The 15,011-nt window shown below is 34.5% G+C and overlaps 1 pseudogene; it reads right to left on the reverse strand.

Annotated features, from left to right (window-relative positions):
- Nucleotides 1-611: 611 nt before the first annotated feature.
- LOC132434262 (S-phase kinase-associated protein 1 pseudogene) overlaps nucleotides 612-15,011 on the reverse strand; it is a 32,851-nt pseudogene continuing 18,451 nt past the window's right edge.

Here is a 15,011-nt window from a genome sequence, read left to right on the forward strand (position 1 = left end):
ACACATTTTAACATTAAAGGTTAAATTATTTTTTACATGCAAGTAGTGTTTATGGTTTTCCCCACATAGGATTACTGATTATAAAAAGATGACACACTGCTTGGGTTAAGTGTCTTCTTTAATTGAAAAGGCAGCAAACTGTCTAATTCTATTTCCTCCCAAACTATAAACTGAGTAAAAACTGAGCCTCTAGCCAACATATTCAAAGCTGATAGGATTAAAAATGCAAAAACAAGTCCTCAGATCCAGTTAAGGGAGCGCTGCTACATACAGGCTAATCAATACCAGCCATACTCTGACTCCAGGAAGCTGGAAGACATTCTGATAACCCCACTCTAATAGCATTTACCTCAAGTAGCCTTTTTCCAGTTTCCAACTCATAAATAAAGATAATATGTTAATTCTATTTCAGAAAATTTTTTGCAAGTTGTTTTATTTACAATGCCAAGTCACTAAACTAAAGGTAACTGGACAATAAACTAGGCAGAAATTGCTTTACAAAAAGAGGGAAAGCCCAAAATGCCACTTCTATAGAGAACCTACAGTTCAATTTTATTCAGAGCAAAGAAAAATGAACTTTTGGTCATACTAGAAGAAACTGAGACATAAGTTTGGAATCTGTACTGAAACTACACATGCAATGAGGGCAACATTCTGCTAATACAACTGATTTGCTGCTGCATTTGTGGACTGTTTTTCTAATATTAACAATTATAAACAAAGCAGTTCAACTAGTATTTGGAACAATCCTTACAGTGTTACAGCATCAAACACAAAATTTCACTTCTCCTCCCACCACTAGTTCTCTTTGCGTACCTGGGCTTCCTCTTCTTCAGTAAAATCATTTTTGATATTGAATGTCTTTCGAATCTCCTCAGGCAACATATTGATCATATTGGCAACAGTCTTGCAGGTAACATCAAGCAAACCTTTGATGTCTAAGTAGTTTGCTACCAGTATAAGCTCAAAAATATTCCTTGGTCAACTTTCAGGAGGAGGATCATCCTTGTGGTGGTTGCACCACTGAATGACCTTTTTTTAATATTGCTGCATTAACATTTGTCAAGCGGACTCGATCATCATCTCCTTCATCATCCATTCCCAAGTCTTCCAAAATGGTCTTAATAGTCACAGATTGTTTTGCAATTTCAACATCAACTTCAAATATCTCTTCACCAGAACTCTGCAACTTAATTGAAGGTGTGGTGTTAGGACTCAAGGAGATGGCAGGCCAGAGGCTGATGAGAGCAGGGTGGCATCTGCAAAAAGAGAAACAAAAGCGGAGAACAAGGCCAACACCCTGCATATTTTTTAATAGGTTTTGTTTTGTTTTTGTTTTTTTTGGTGATGAGTTGTATGAGTTCCTTGTACATTTTCGATATTAACCCTTTATCAGTCTTTCATTTGCAAATATTTTCTCCCATTCAGTAGATTGTCTTTTTGTTTTGTCAGTGGTTTCCTTTGTTGTGCAAAAGATTTTAAGTTTAATTAGGTCCCATTGGTTTATTTATTTATTTTGTGATACGCAGGCCTCTCACTGCTGTGGCCTCTCCCGTTGTGGAGCACAGGCTCCAGACGCACAGGTTCAGCGGCCATGGCTCACAGACCCAGCCACTCCGTGGCATGTGGGATCTTCCCGGACCGGGGCATGAACCCGTGTTCCCTGCATCGGCAGGCAGACTCTCAACCACTGCACCACCAGGGAAGCCCCCATTGGTTTATTTTTGCTTTTATTTCCTTTGCTTTAGGAGACATATCCAAAAAATATTGCTATGATTTATATCAAAAAATGTTCTGCCTATGTTTTCTTCTAGGAGTTTTATGGCTTCCAGTCTTACATTTAGGTCTTTAACCCATTTTGAATGTTTTTGAGTATGTTGTGAGAAAATGTTCTCATATCATTCTTTTACAAGTAGCTTTCTAGTTTTCCCAGCACCACTTATTGAAGAGACTGTCTTTTATCCATTGTATATTCTTGCCTCCTTTGTCAGAGATTAATTGACCATAAGTGCGTGGGTTTATTTCTGGACTCTATTCTGTTCCATTGATCTATGTGTCTGTTTTTGTGCCAGTACCATACTGCTTTGATAACCATAGCTTTGGGGTGTAGCCTGAAGTCAGGGAGCATGATTTCTTTTGCTCTGCTCTTCTTTTTCCAGATTGTTTTTGCTACTTGGGGTCTTTGTATTTCCATACAAATTTTAGAATTATTTATTCTAGTTCTGTGAAAAATGCTCTTGGTATTTTCATAGGGATTACATTGAAGGTGTAGGTTGTCTTAAGTAGTATGTTCATTTCAGCAATATTAATTCTTCCAATCTAAGAACACAATATATCTTTCCATCTGTGTTGTCTTTAATTTCTTTCATCAGTGTCTTATAGTTTTCTGAGTACAGGTTTTTACATCCTTAAGTAGGTTTATTCCTAGGTATATTATCTTTTCGATGTGATGGCAGATGAGATTGTTTCCTTAATTTCTGTTTCTGATAGTTCATTGTTAGTGTATAGAAATGCAATAGATATTTGTATATTAAGTTTGTATCCTGCAACTTCACAGATTTTGTTGCTGAGCTCTAGTAGTTTTCTGATGGTGTCTTTAGGATTTTCTATGTGAGGTATCATGTCATCTGCAAACAGTGAAAGTTTTACTTCTTCCTTCCCAACTTGAATTTTTAAAATTTCTTTTTCTTGGCTGAGTGCTGTGGCTAGCTCTTTCAGTATTATTTTGAATAAAAGTGGCAAGAGTGAGCATCCTTGTCTCGTTCCTGATCTTAGAGGAAATGCTTTCAGTTTTTCACCATTGAGAATGATGTTTGCTGTGGGTTTTTTGTATATGGCCTTTATTATATTGAGATGGGTTCCCTTTATGCCCACTTTCTGGAGATTTTTAATCATAAATTGTATTGAATTTTGTCAAAAGCTTTTTCTGCATTTATTGAGATGATCATATGGTTTTTATTTTTTCAATTTGTTAATGTGGTATATCACATTAATTTGTGGATATTGAAAAATTCTTGCATCCCTGGGACAAATCCCACTTGATTGTGGTGTATAATCCTTTTACTGTATTGTTGAATTCAGGTTGCTAATATTTTGTCGAGGATTTTTACATCTAGATTCATCAGTGATATCAGCCTGTAATATTCTTTTTCTGTGATATCTTTGTCTGGTTTTGGTATCAGGGTGATGATGGCCTCATAGAATGAGTTCAGAAATATTCCTTCCTCTGCAATTTTTGGAATAATTTCAGGAAAGGTGCAAACTCTTCTCTAAATATTTGATAGAATTCACCTGTGAAGCCATCAGGTCCTGGACTTTTATTTGTTCAGAGTTTTAAAATTACTGATTCAGTTTCATTACTGGTAATTGGTCAGTTCACATTTTCTATTTCTTCCTGGCTCAGTCTTGGGAGAGTGTACATTTCTAAGAATTTGTCCATTTCTTCTAGGTTGTCCATATTATTGTTGTATGGTAGTTCATAGTAGTCTCTTATGATCCTTTCTATTTCTGTGGTGTCAGTTGTACCTTCTCCTTTGTCACTTCTGATTTTATTGATTTGGTCCCTCTCCCTTTTTCTTGATGAGTCTGGCTAAAGGTATCATTAAAAAAATCTTTTCAAAGAATTAACTTTTAGTTTCATTGATCTTTTCTACTGAGTTTTTAGTCTTTATTTTATTTATTTGTGCTCTGATCTTTATGATTTCTTTACTTCTACTAAATTTGGGTTTTGTTTGTTCTTCTTTCTCTAGTTGCTTTAGGTGTAAGGTTAGGTTGTTTATTTGAGATTTTTCTTGTTTCCTGAGGTATGCTTATATCACTACAAACTCCCCTCTTAGCACTGCTTTTTACTGCTTCCCATAGGTTTTGGATTGTTATGTTTTCATTTTCATTTGACTCTAGGTAATTTTTAGTTTCCTCTTTGATTTCTTCAGTGATACATTGGTTATTTAGTAGTATATTGTTTAGTCTCCACATGTTTGTCAGCTTTTTTTCAGTTTTTTTCTTATTGTTAATTTCTACTGTCATTGTGTTGTGGTTGTAAAAGATGCTTGATATGATTTCACTTTTATTAAATTTACCAAGGCTTGTTTTGTTGCCTAGCATGTGATCTATCCTGGAGAATGTTCCATATGCACTTGAAAATAAAGTGTACTCTGTTGCTTATGGATGCTCTCTATATATCAATTAATTACATCTGGTTTAATGTGTCATTTAAGGCCAGTAATTCTTTATTGATTTTCTCTATGGATGATTTGTCCATTGAGGTAAGTTGGAAGTTAAAGTCCTCTACTATTATTATGTTACTGTCAGTTTCTCCCTTTACGTCAATAAAATTTTCTGTAATACATATATACAATAAGCGTTCCTATGTTTGGTGCATTATTATAGTCTTTGTTTTAAAGTCTATTTTGTCTAAGTATACATAACCTGGCTTTCATTTGTTTCCATTTACATGAAATACCTTTTCCATCCTCTCACTTCCAGTCTGAGTGTGTCTTTAGATCTGAAATGAGCATCTTGTAGGCAACATATGTATGGGTCTTGGTTTTATTATCCATTCAGCCACTCTATATCATTTTATTGGAGCATTTAGTCCATTTCCATTTAAAGGAATTATTGATAGGTATGTACTTATTGCTATTTTGTTAATTGTTTTTCAATTTTTAAAAATTATCTTTTGTTCCTTTCTTCTTCTTTGTTCTTCTCTCTTCCCTTGTTATTTGATAACCATGTTTAATTTTACATTTGGATTCCTTTATCTTTTTTTGTGTGTATCTATTTGAGATTTTTGGTTTATGGTTATCATGATATTTATGTAAAGCAATATTTGTAAATACATGAGTATTTTACATTGATGCTGTTAAGTTCAAGCACATTTTAACAACACTGCATTTTTTACTCCCCTTCCTCTTTTAATGTTTTTGACATGCTTTTCATCTATTTGTTTTTTTTGTTTCTTCTAACTACTTTTTGTGGATATAGGTTATTTTACTATTTTTGTTATTTAATCTTCCTTCTAATTTTGTAAGTGGTTCATCTACTATCTTTACCTTCACCAATGAGATTTTTCCTTTTTAAGTTTTCATATTTCTAGTTGGGATATTTTCCACTTAAAAGAGTCCCTTTAAGATTTCCTGTAGAGATGGTTAGATGGTAGTGAACTCTTTTAGATTTTGCTTGTCTGTAAAACTGTTTATATTTCCTTCAAATCTGAGTGATATCCTTGTCAGGTAGTGTATTATTTGTTGTAGGTTTTTCTCTTTCATTACTTTAAAATTATTGTACTGTTCCCTTTTGGCCTGCAGTGTTTCTGCTGAATATTCAGCTGATTGTCTTACAGGAGTTCCCTTGTATGTAACTTGTTGCTTTTTCCCTTGCTGCTTTTAATATTCTATTCTCTCTTTGTCCTTAACTTTTGCCATTTTAATTCAATGCATCTTGATTTGTCTTCTTTGGGTTGATATTCTTTGTGGCTCTCTGTGCTCCCTTCACCTAGATAACTGCTTCCTTTCTCAGGTTAAAGAGATTTTCAACTATTAAGTCTACAAATATGTTATCAACCCCTTTCTCTCTTTTCTCATTCGGAGACCCCTATAATGAGAATGTTAGTACATTTAATTTTGTCCTAGAGGTCTTTGAAACTGTCCTCATGTTTTTAAAACTTTCTTTCTTCTGATCAACTTGAGTGATTTCTACTACTCTGTCTTCCAGTTCACTTATCCATTTCTTTGTATTATCTAATCAATTGTTGATTCCTTCTAGTGTATTTTTTGAGTTATTGTATTCTTCATCTCTGTTTTGTTCTTCTTAATATTTTCTAACTCTCTGTTAATGTTCTCACCCTGTTCGTTCAATCTTCTCCTGAGTTTATTCAGCATCTTTTTGATCATTAGCTTTAACTATTTTTGGACAAATTGCTTATCTCCATTTGGCTTAGTTCTTCTTCTGGTGTTTTGTCTTCTTCCTTCATTAAAAATTTTTTCTCGGGCTTCCCTGGTGGTACAGTGGTTGAGAGTCCGCCTGCCGATGCAGGGGACACGGGTTCGTGCCCCGGTCCAGGAAGATCCCACATGCCGTGGATGGGCCCGTGAGCCATGGCCGCTGAGCCTGCGCGTCCGGAGCCTGTGCTCTGCAACGGGAGAGGCCACGGCAGTGAGAGGCCCGCGTACCGCGCAAAAAAAAAAAAAAAAAAAAAAAAAAAAATTTTTTCTCTGTCACTCCATTTGGCCTGATTATCTATTTTTATTTTATATATTAGGTAGGTCAGTTACATTTCCTGATCTTGGAGAAGTGACCTTATGTAGGACACATTCTGTAGGTTCCAGCAACACACTCCCCTCTGTTCACCAGAGCTATATGCTCTAGTGGTATCTCCTATGTGGGCTGAATGGGCTCTCTGTATTGGTGGGTCCAACTATTATTGTGGGCACACTGATGAGTGTGACTGGCTCCTGGCCCATTTGGTTGCCAGGTCCTGCTTTATTCAGGGGCTGCTGGCTCCTTGTAGGTGGGTCAGCATGCCAGGGGAACTGGCTGAAGTCCTAGAATCCTAGAACTGGTGTTTGCCTGTTGGTGGGCAGGGTCTGTTTCAAAGGCTAGTGCTGAACCACTGGTGGTTGGTGTTAGATCTTTGGGCTGCTGGCTGTGGGTATCAAGGTGTCTCTAGTCTGTTGTCCACCTGCTGGTGGGCCAGCTTAGGGCTCAGGTGGTCCATAGCCTGGTGTCCACCCACTGGTGCATGAGGACAGGTTCCCAGGCTAGTGTTGGCCTTTGGTAGTATTACTGTTTTAACAATATTAATTCTTCTGATTCATGAACACAGGATCCTTTCCATTTATTTATGTCTTATTCAATTTCTTTCATCAATGTTTTTTAGCTTTCAGAGTAGACCTCTTTCACCTCCTTAGTTAAATTTATTACTAAGTTTTTATTATTTTTTATGCAATTGTATATGGGATCAATTTCTTTTAGTCTTTTTCTGAAAATTCTTTGTTTATGTATAAAAATGCTACTGTTTTTCTGTATGTTAATTTTGCATCCTGCAACTTTAATGAATTCATTGATTAAATCTAACAGTTCTTTGCTTGAGTTTTTAGTATTTTCTCTCTATAAAATCTTTATCAGCAAATAGAGACAATTTTACTTCTTCTTTTCCAATTCTGATTCTTTAAATTTCTTTTCATTGCCTGATTGCCCTACCTAGGACTTCTACTACTATGTTCAATAGGAGTGGTGAAAGTGGGCACATTTGTCTTTTTTCTGATCTTAGAGGAAAAGTTTTCAACCTTTCATCATTGGGTATGATGTTAGCTATGGGCTTATCATATATGGCCTTTATTATATTGAGGAATGCTCTTTCTATGCCTAATTTGTTAACAGTTTTTATCATGAATGGATATTGTCAGATGCTTTTTCTACTTCTATTTAGATGATAATATGGTTCTTTTCTTTCATTCCACTAATGTGATGTATCACATTGATTCATTTGTGTATGTTGGACCAGCCTTACATCTCAGGGATAAATCACAGTTGATCATGGTGTATGGTCCTTTTACTGTGCTGCTGAATTTGTTTTGCTAGTATTTTACTGAGAATTTTTTACATTTATATTCATCAGGGGTAATGGCTAGTAGTTTCCTTTACTAGTAATATCCTTTTCTGGTTATGGTATCAGAAAAACGCTGGCTTCATAAAATCAAGTTGGGAATGTTTCCTCCTCTTTGATTTTTTTTAACAGCTTGAGAAGAATTGGTGTTATTTCTTCTTTAAATGTTTGATAAAATTACCAGTGAAGCCATCTGGTCCTGGGATTTTCTTTGCTGGTAGATTTTTGATTACTGATTCAATCTCCTTATTAGTAATAAGTCTCTTCAGATTTTTTATTTCTTCCTGATTCAGTAAGAAATTTCTGAATTTCTGAATTTCTTCAGTCAGTAAGTTGTATGTGACTCAGAATTTTTCCATTTCATCTAGGTTGTCCAGTTTCTTGGTGTATAGTTTTTCATTCATTCTAATTTTTAAAAAGGTTTTAGATATTATGTTTATATTGTTTGATTTCCCTTTGAATTCTCCTTTAAAAATCTCCATATTTTAAGTGGAATAACATATAAGTAATCACAATTTTCTAGTGAGTTTTAAAACATTGCTGAGTAAAATTTCAGTTACCTTCTCTGATGCTTTATCACCTGGAAGACTAGAAACAACTGTTTCTGATATAGTGAAGACAATATTCAATCTAATCTTCTGTCTAGGAACATCTCTATCCAAAAGAAAGCAGTTTAGCTGCTTTGAGAGTTTTTGGAGGGCTATAGTTAGTTTTTGTGTATGTGCCTGTGAGGATGTGGAACTTAGGAGGCAAGAAAGGTCAATCAATGGCAAACCTAAAATGCTGGTCATAAACAGCAATACTTAGCTCCTTCTCTCTTATAAATCTAAGGAAGCAACCAAGAGAAGAAATAGAGAAACATGTGAGGCAAAAAAACCACAGGATATTTTAGAATTGGAAAAAACTTGCTGAAATGTTTTACTTGACAGGTATCCAAGGCCATGGTACTAGAAAATTGGCAGGTACAACAACTTTATGATATAGGTATAATTTTTTTGAAATTTAAAATTTATTTTTGGCTGCATTGGGTCTTTGTTCCTGCATGTTGGTTTTCTCTAGTTGTGATGAGCAGGGGTTACTCTTCATTGCAGTGCATGGGCTTCTCATTGTGATGGCTTCTCTTGTTGTGGAACATGGGCTCTAAACAAGTGGGCTTCAGTAGTTGCAGAGCGTGGGCTCAATAGTTGTGGCTCATGGACTCTTGAGCACAGCCTCAGTAGTTGTGGCTCTTGGGCTTAGTTGCTTCACAGCATGTGGGATCTTCCTGGACCAGGGATTGAACTCATGTCCCCTGCATTGGCAGGCAGATTATTAACCACTGGGCCACCAGGGAAGTCCCTATATAGGTATAATATTTATATCAAATTTATGAATGATGAAATTGAAGTAATTCAGACGGAAAGTGGTAGATCTAGAATTTCAACCTAGATTTGGTTGGATTCAGGGTCTGTGTTTTAGTCTCTGTGCTATCTCATACACATCTACCTATGAGGTCCTTTCTTACATTGGTTCGGTTTTTTTGTTCATAATGAGTGACTGCATTTATTCCACTGTGTTTTGCTTATATTCTCTAAAAGATTTAGGTGGTTTTAGTGTAAGGAAGAGACACTCCTTTAAGTTTGAAAGACTAGGATTAAACTTGTGCTTTTCCCCTCTAGAGAATTTTACAACATTCAGTGCATCCTGGGAGACAGAACAGGCAAAGAAAAAAAGGGCCTGGGAGTCAGGGAAGGATATAGAAGGGCCAAGCTGAGGGTCCAATAAAAACTGGGAAAAAGATGTGGGGAACAATGACCAAAGGATACTTCTAGCAAATTAATATCCTGAAAATAATGCTAATCATACTTTAAAATTGGAAAATAATGTTGGTAAAGGAGGTAAGTCAGATGAGTGGCTGAGTAAAAATGATCCTACTACGAAATAAAAAAGGACTCATTGATTTTGCCAAGGCCTGGCTTGACATTTTGAACATTTCATATATCTTTATATAATGAATAAGCAGGAAGAGAAAAGAAAGTGGGAGATCCTACATAAAGCACATTGCAGAGGATATATTTATTTCAAAATACATATATATTATATCTACACCATTTCACCTATTCAGAACTTAAATTTTACTGAATACCTATTCTGTGCCAAGCCTTGCATATGATATTACATATCAATAAATGACAAATACATCAATCCTAACCTAAACTTACTGCCCAGTAGTGGAAACAGACAATTAAGCCGACATTTGCAATATAATTTGTAAATAATAGGACAATAGAATTTTTAAAAAACTTTCCTCACTTCCCAAATATTTAACTAACTAATTAGTTAATTAATTATGGAAGTATAATTTATTTACATGTTATATTATTTTCAGGTATACAACAAACTGATTCAATATTTTAATAGATTATACTCCTTTTAAAGGTATTACAAAATAATCACTATATTCCCTGTGCTGTACTATATTTCCTGTTGCTTATTTATTTTATACATAGTAGTTTGTACCTCTTAATCATCAACCCCTATCTTGCCTTTCCACCCCTTCCCTGTCCCCACTGGCACCCAGCCTTTTTTCTCTATATCTCTGAGTCTGTTTCTGTTTTTTTATATACATTTGTTTTATTTTGTAATATTCTACATATAAGTTATGACAGACTATTTGTCTTTCTCTGTCTGACTTATTTCACTAAGCATAATACCCTCAGGTCCATCCAAGATTTTATGACTGAGTAATGTTTCATTATATATATACAACTTCTTTATCCATTCTTCTACTGATGTGCACTTAAGTTGCTTCCAAATCTTGGCTATTGTAAATGATGTTGCAGTGAACATGAGGAGCATATATCTTTTTGGATTACTGTTTTCATTTTCTTTGGATAAATACACAGGAGTGAAATTACTGGATCACATGGTAGATCTATTTTTGATATTTTTAGGAACCTCCATACTGATTTCCATAGTGGCTACACCAATTTACATTCCAACCAACAGTGTATGAGGGTTCCCTTTTCTCCACATCCTGGCCTACGTGTTTTTTCTCATATTTTAGATGATAGCCATTCTGAGAGGTATGAGGTGATCTCTCATTGGTTTTGATTTGCATTTCTCTGGTGATTAGCGATGTTGAGCATCTTTTCATGTGCCTATTGACCATCTGTATATTTTCTTTGGAAAAATATCTATCAGGTCTTCTCCTCATTTTTTAATTGAGTTTTTTTTGGATGTTGAGTTGTATGAGCTATTTATATATTTTGGATATTAACCCCTTATCAGTTATATAATTTGCAAATATTTTCTCCCATTCAGTAGGTTGTCTTTCATCTTGTTGATGGTTTCTTTTGTTGTGCAAAAGCTTTTAAGTTTAATTAGGTGCTATTTGTTTATTTTTGCTTTTGTTTCTTTTGCCTTAGGGGACAGACACAAAAAATATTGCTACAATTTTGTCAAAGAGTGTTCTGCCTGTGTTCTCTTCTAGGGGTTTTATGTTTTCAGGGCTCACATTTAGGTCTTTAATCCATTTTGAGTTTTTTTTGTTTATGGTGTGAGAAAATGTTCTATTCTCATTCTTTTACATGTTGCTCTCCAGTTTTCCCAGCACCAATAATTGAAGAGACTGTCTTTTCTCCATTGTATATGCTTACCTCCTTTGTTGTAGATTAATTGGCCACAAATGTGGAGGTTTATTTCTGTTCTCTCTATTCTGTTCCATTGATCGTTGTGTCTGTTTTTGTGCCAATACCATGTTGTTTGGATTACAGCAGCTTTGTAGTATAGCCTGAAGTCAGGGAGCATGATACCTCAGCTTTATTCTTTTTTCTCAAGATTACTTTGGCTATTTGGGATCTTTTGTGGTTCCATAAAAATTTTAGGATTATTTGTTCTAGTTCTGTAAAAAATGTCATTAGTATTTTGATAGGGAAGGGTTGCATTAAATCTGTAGGTTGCTTTGGGTAATATGGCTATTTTAACAATATTAATTCTTCCAATTCAAGGGTATGGGATATCTTTTCATTTCTTTGTATCCTCTTCAATTTCCTTTATCAATGTTTTATAGTTGTCAGAGTATAGGTTTTTCACTTCCTTGGTTAAGTTTATTTCTAGATATTTTACCTTTCTTGATGTGATTTTAAACAGGGTAGTGTTCTTGCTTTCTCTTTCTGATAGTTCATTATTAGTGTATAGAAAAGCAATAGATTTATGTATATTAATCTTTAATCCTGCAAATTAACTGAATCCATTTATTAGTTCTAACAATGTTTTGGTGGAAACTTTTGAGCTTTCTATACATATTATCATGTCATCTACAAATAGTGGCAGTTTTACTTCTTCCATTCCAATTTGGATGACTTTTTTTTTTTTCTTGTCTGATTGCTGTGGCTAGGACTTCCAATACTATGTTAAATAGAAACTTCAAGATTAGGAATCCTTGTCTTGTTTCTGATTTTAGAGGAAGGGCTTTCAGCTTTTCACCATTGAGTATGATGTTAGCTGTGGGTTTCTCATACATGGCCTTTATTATATTGAGATATGTTTTCCCTCTATACCAACTTTGGTGAGAGTTTTTATCATGAATAGATGTTGAATTTTGTCAAATGCTTTTTCCATATCCATTGAGAGGATCATATGATTTTTATGCTTCAGTTTATTAATGTGGCATATCACATCGATGGATTTGTGGATATTGAGCCATCTTTACATCCCTGGGATAAATCCTGCTTGTTCATGCTGTATTATCCTTTTTATATATTGTTCAATTCAGATTGCTAATATTTTATTGAGAAAAATTTTTCATCTGTATTCATCAGAGATATTGGCCAGTAATTTTCTTTTTTTTGTAGCATCTTTCTTTCTTTTTGGTATCTGGGTAATGGTGGCCTCATAGAATGAATTTGGGAATTTTCCATCTTCTTCAATTTTTTTGAATAGTTTGAGAAGGAAAGCTCTTATTTATATGTTTTGTAGAATTCCTCTGTGAAGCCATTCAGTCCTGGACTTTTGTTTGCTGGGAGTTTTTTTAAATTAGAAGTTCATTTTCACCATCCTGATTCAGTCTTGAAAGGTTGTACATTTATAGAAATTTGTCCATGTCTCCTAGGTTGTCTAATTTGTTGGCACGTAACTGTAATATTCTCTTATGATTTTTAAAAATCTCTGTGATACTGGTTGTTATTTCTCCTCTTTCATTTCTCATTTTGTTTATTTGGGTCCTCTCTCCTTTTCTTGATGAACCTGGCTAAATGTTTATCAATTTTGTTTATCTTAAAAAAACAGCTCTTATTTTCACTGTATTTTTCCTATTCATTTTTAATCACTGTTTATTTCCTCTCTAATCTTTATTATTTCCTGCCTTCTGTTGACTTTGAGCTTGTTTGCTCTTCTTTTTCTAATTCCTGTAGATGGTAGGTTAGATTGTTTATTTGAGATTTTTCTTGTTTCTTGAGTTAGGCCTGTATTGCTATAAACTTCCTTATTAGAAGTTTATTAGATGCTTTTGCTGCATCCCAAAGATTTTGGAAAGTTGTGGGGTTTTGTTTGTTTGTCTGGATGTATTTTCTGATTTCCTTTTTGATTTCTTCATTGACCTGTTGGTTTCTTAGTAGCATATTTTTCAGTGTTCATGTTTGTGCTTTTCCCACTTTTCTTCCTGTAATCGATTTCTAGTTTTATACCATTGTGGTTCAAAACAAAATGCTTGATATAATTTCTATCCTCTTAAATTTGTTGAGATTTGTTTTGTGGCCTAGCATGAGATTTATCCTGTGTACTTGAAAAGAATGTGTATTCTGCTGTTTTTGGATGGAATATCTATTAAGTCCAACTGGTTTAATGTGTCATTTAAGACCACTTTTTTCTTATTGATTTTCTGTCTGGATTTTCTGTCCACTGATGTAATTGGGGTGTTCAAGTCCCTTACGATTATTGTATTATTGTCAAATTTTCCCTTTATGTCTGTTAATATTTGCTTTCTATATTTAGATGATCCTGTATTAGGTGCATAGATGTTAATGAGTGTTATATTCTCTTCTTGTATTGATCCCTTTATCATTATATAATACCCTTCTTTTTATTTTTGCTATAGACTTTGTTTTAAAGTCTGTGGTCTGATATGAGTATTGCTACCTCTGCTTTCTTGTCATTTCCATTTGCATGAAATATCTTTTTCCATACCTTCACTTTCAGTCTCTGTATCTTTTTAGCTCTGAAGTGTCTCTTGTAAGCAGCATATAGGTGAGTCTTGGTTTTCTTTTTTTTAAATCAAATCAGCCACTCTGTGTTTCAATTGGAGTAGTTAGTCCATTGACATCTAAGTGATTATTGATAGATGTGTACTTATTACAATTTTATTACTTGTTTTCTGGTTGTTTTTGTAGTTCTTCTCTTTCTATTCTTGTTTTAGTTTCTTCCCTTATGGTTTGATGTTTTTCTTTAGTGGTGTACTTGTGTTTGTTTCTCTCTAGTTTTTGTGTATTTATTATAATTTTTTAAAAAATAAATTTATTTTATTTATTTATTTTTTGGCTGCATTGGGTCTTCATTGCTGTGAGCAGGCTTTATCTAGTTGTGGTGAGTAGGGGCTACTCTTCATTGTGGTGCACAGGCTTCTCATTGTGGTGGCTTCTCTTGTTGCAGAGCACAGGCTGTAGGCACATGGGCTTCAGTAGTTGTGGCACATGGGCTCAGTAGTTGTGGCTCGTGGGCTCTAGAGCACAGGCTCAGTAGTTGTAGCATACAGACTTAGTTGCTCTGTGGCATGTGAGATCTTCCTGGACCAGGGCTCGAACCAGTGTCCCCTGCATTGGCAGGCAGATTCTTAACCACTGCACCACCAGGGAAGCCCTTATTATAGGTTTTTGATTTGTGGTTATCATGGGGTTCATATATTTTGACCAATAACGATATCTACTTGTTTTAAACTGATAGTCATTTAAGTTTAAACACATTCTAAAAGATCTCCACTTTTAAGTTCCCTCCCCCCACATTTTATGTTTTTGATGTCACATTTTACATCTTCATGTTTATTCCTATACTAATTATTGTAGTTATAGTTGATTTTAGTTTTTTTTCTTTTAATCTTTGTACTAGCTTAAGAGGTTGATTCTTAGCCTTTTTATATATTTTCACTTTTACCAGTAGATTTTTCCTTTCCTATAGATACTTCTTATTATAACATTTTCATTTCTACTTAGAGAAGACCCTTTACCATTTCTTTTAGAGTAGGTTTAGTATTGATGAACCCTTTAATTTTTGCTTGTCTGAGAAGTTCTTTACCTCTCCTTCAATTCTAAATGATAATCTTGCTGTTTAGAGTTCCTAGGCTGTAGGTTTTTTGCTTTAAGCACTTTGAATATATCATGTCACTCCCTTCTGGTCTGCAAATTTTCTGCATAAAAATCAGCTTACAACCTTA

This window comes from Delphinus delphis, chromosome 11 (genome assembly GCF_949987515.2).
Source record: "Delphinus delphis chromosome 11, mDelDel1.2, whole genome shotgun sequence".
NCBI lineage: Eukaryota > Metazoa > Chordata > Mammalia > Artiodactyla > Delphinidae > Delphinus > Delphinus delphis.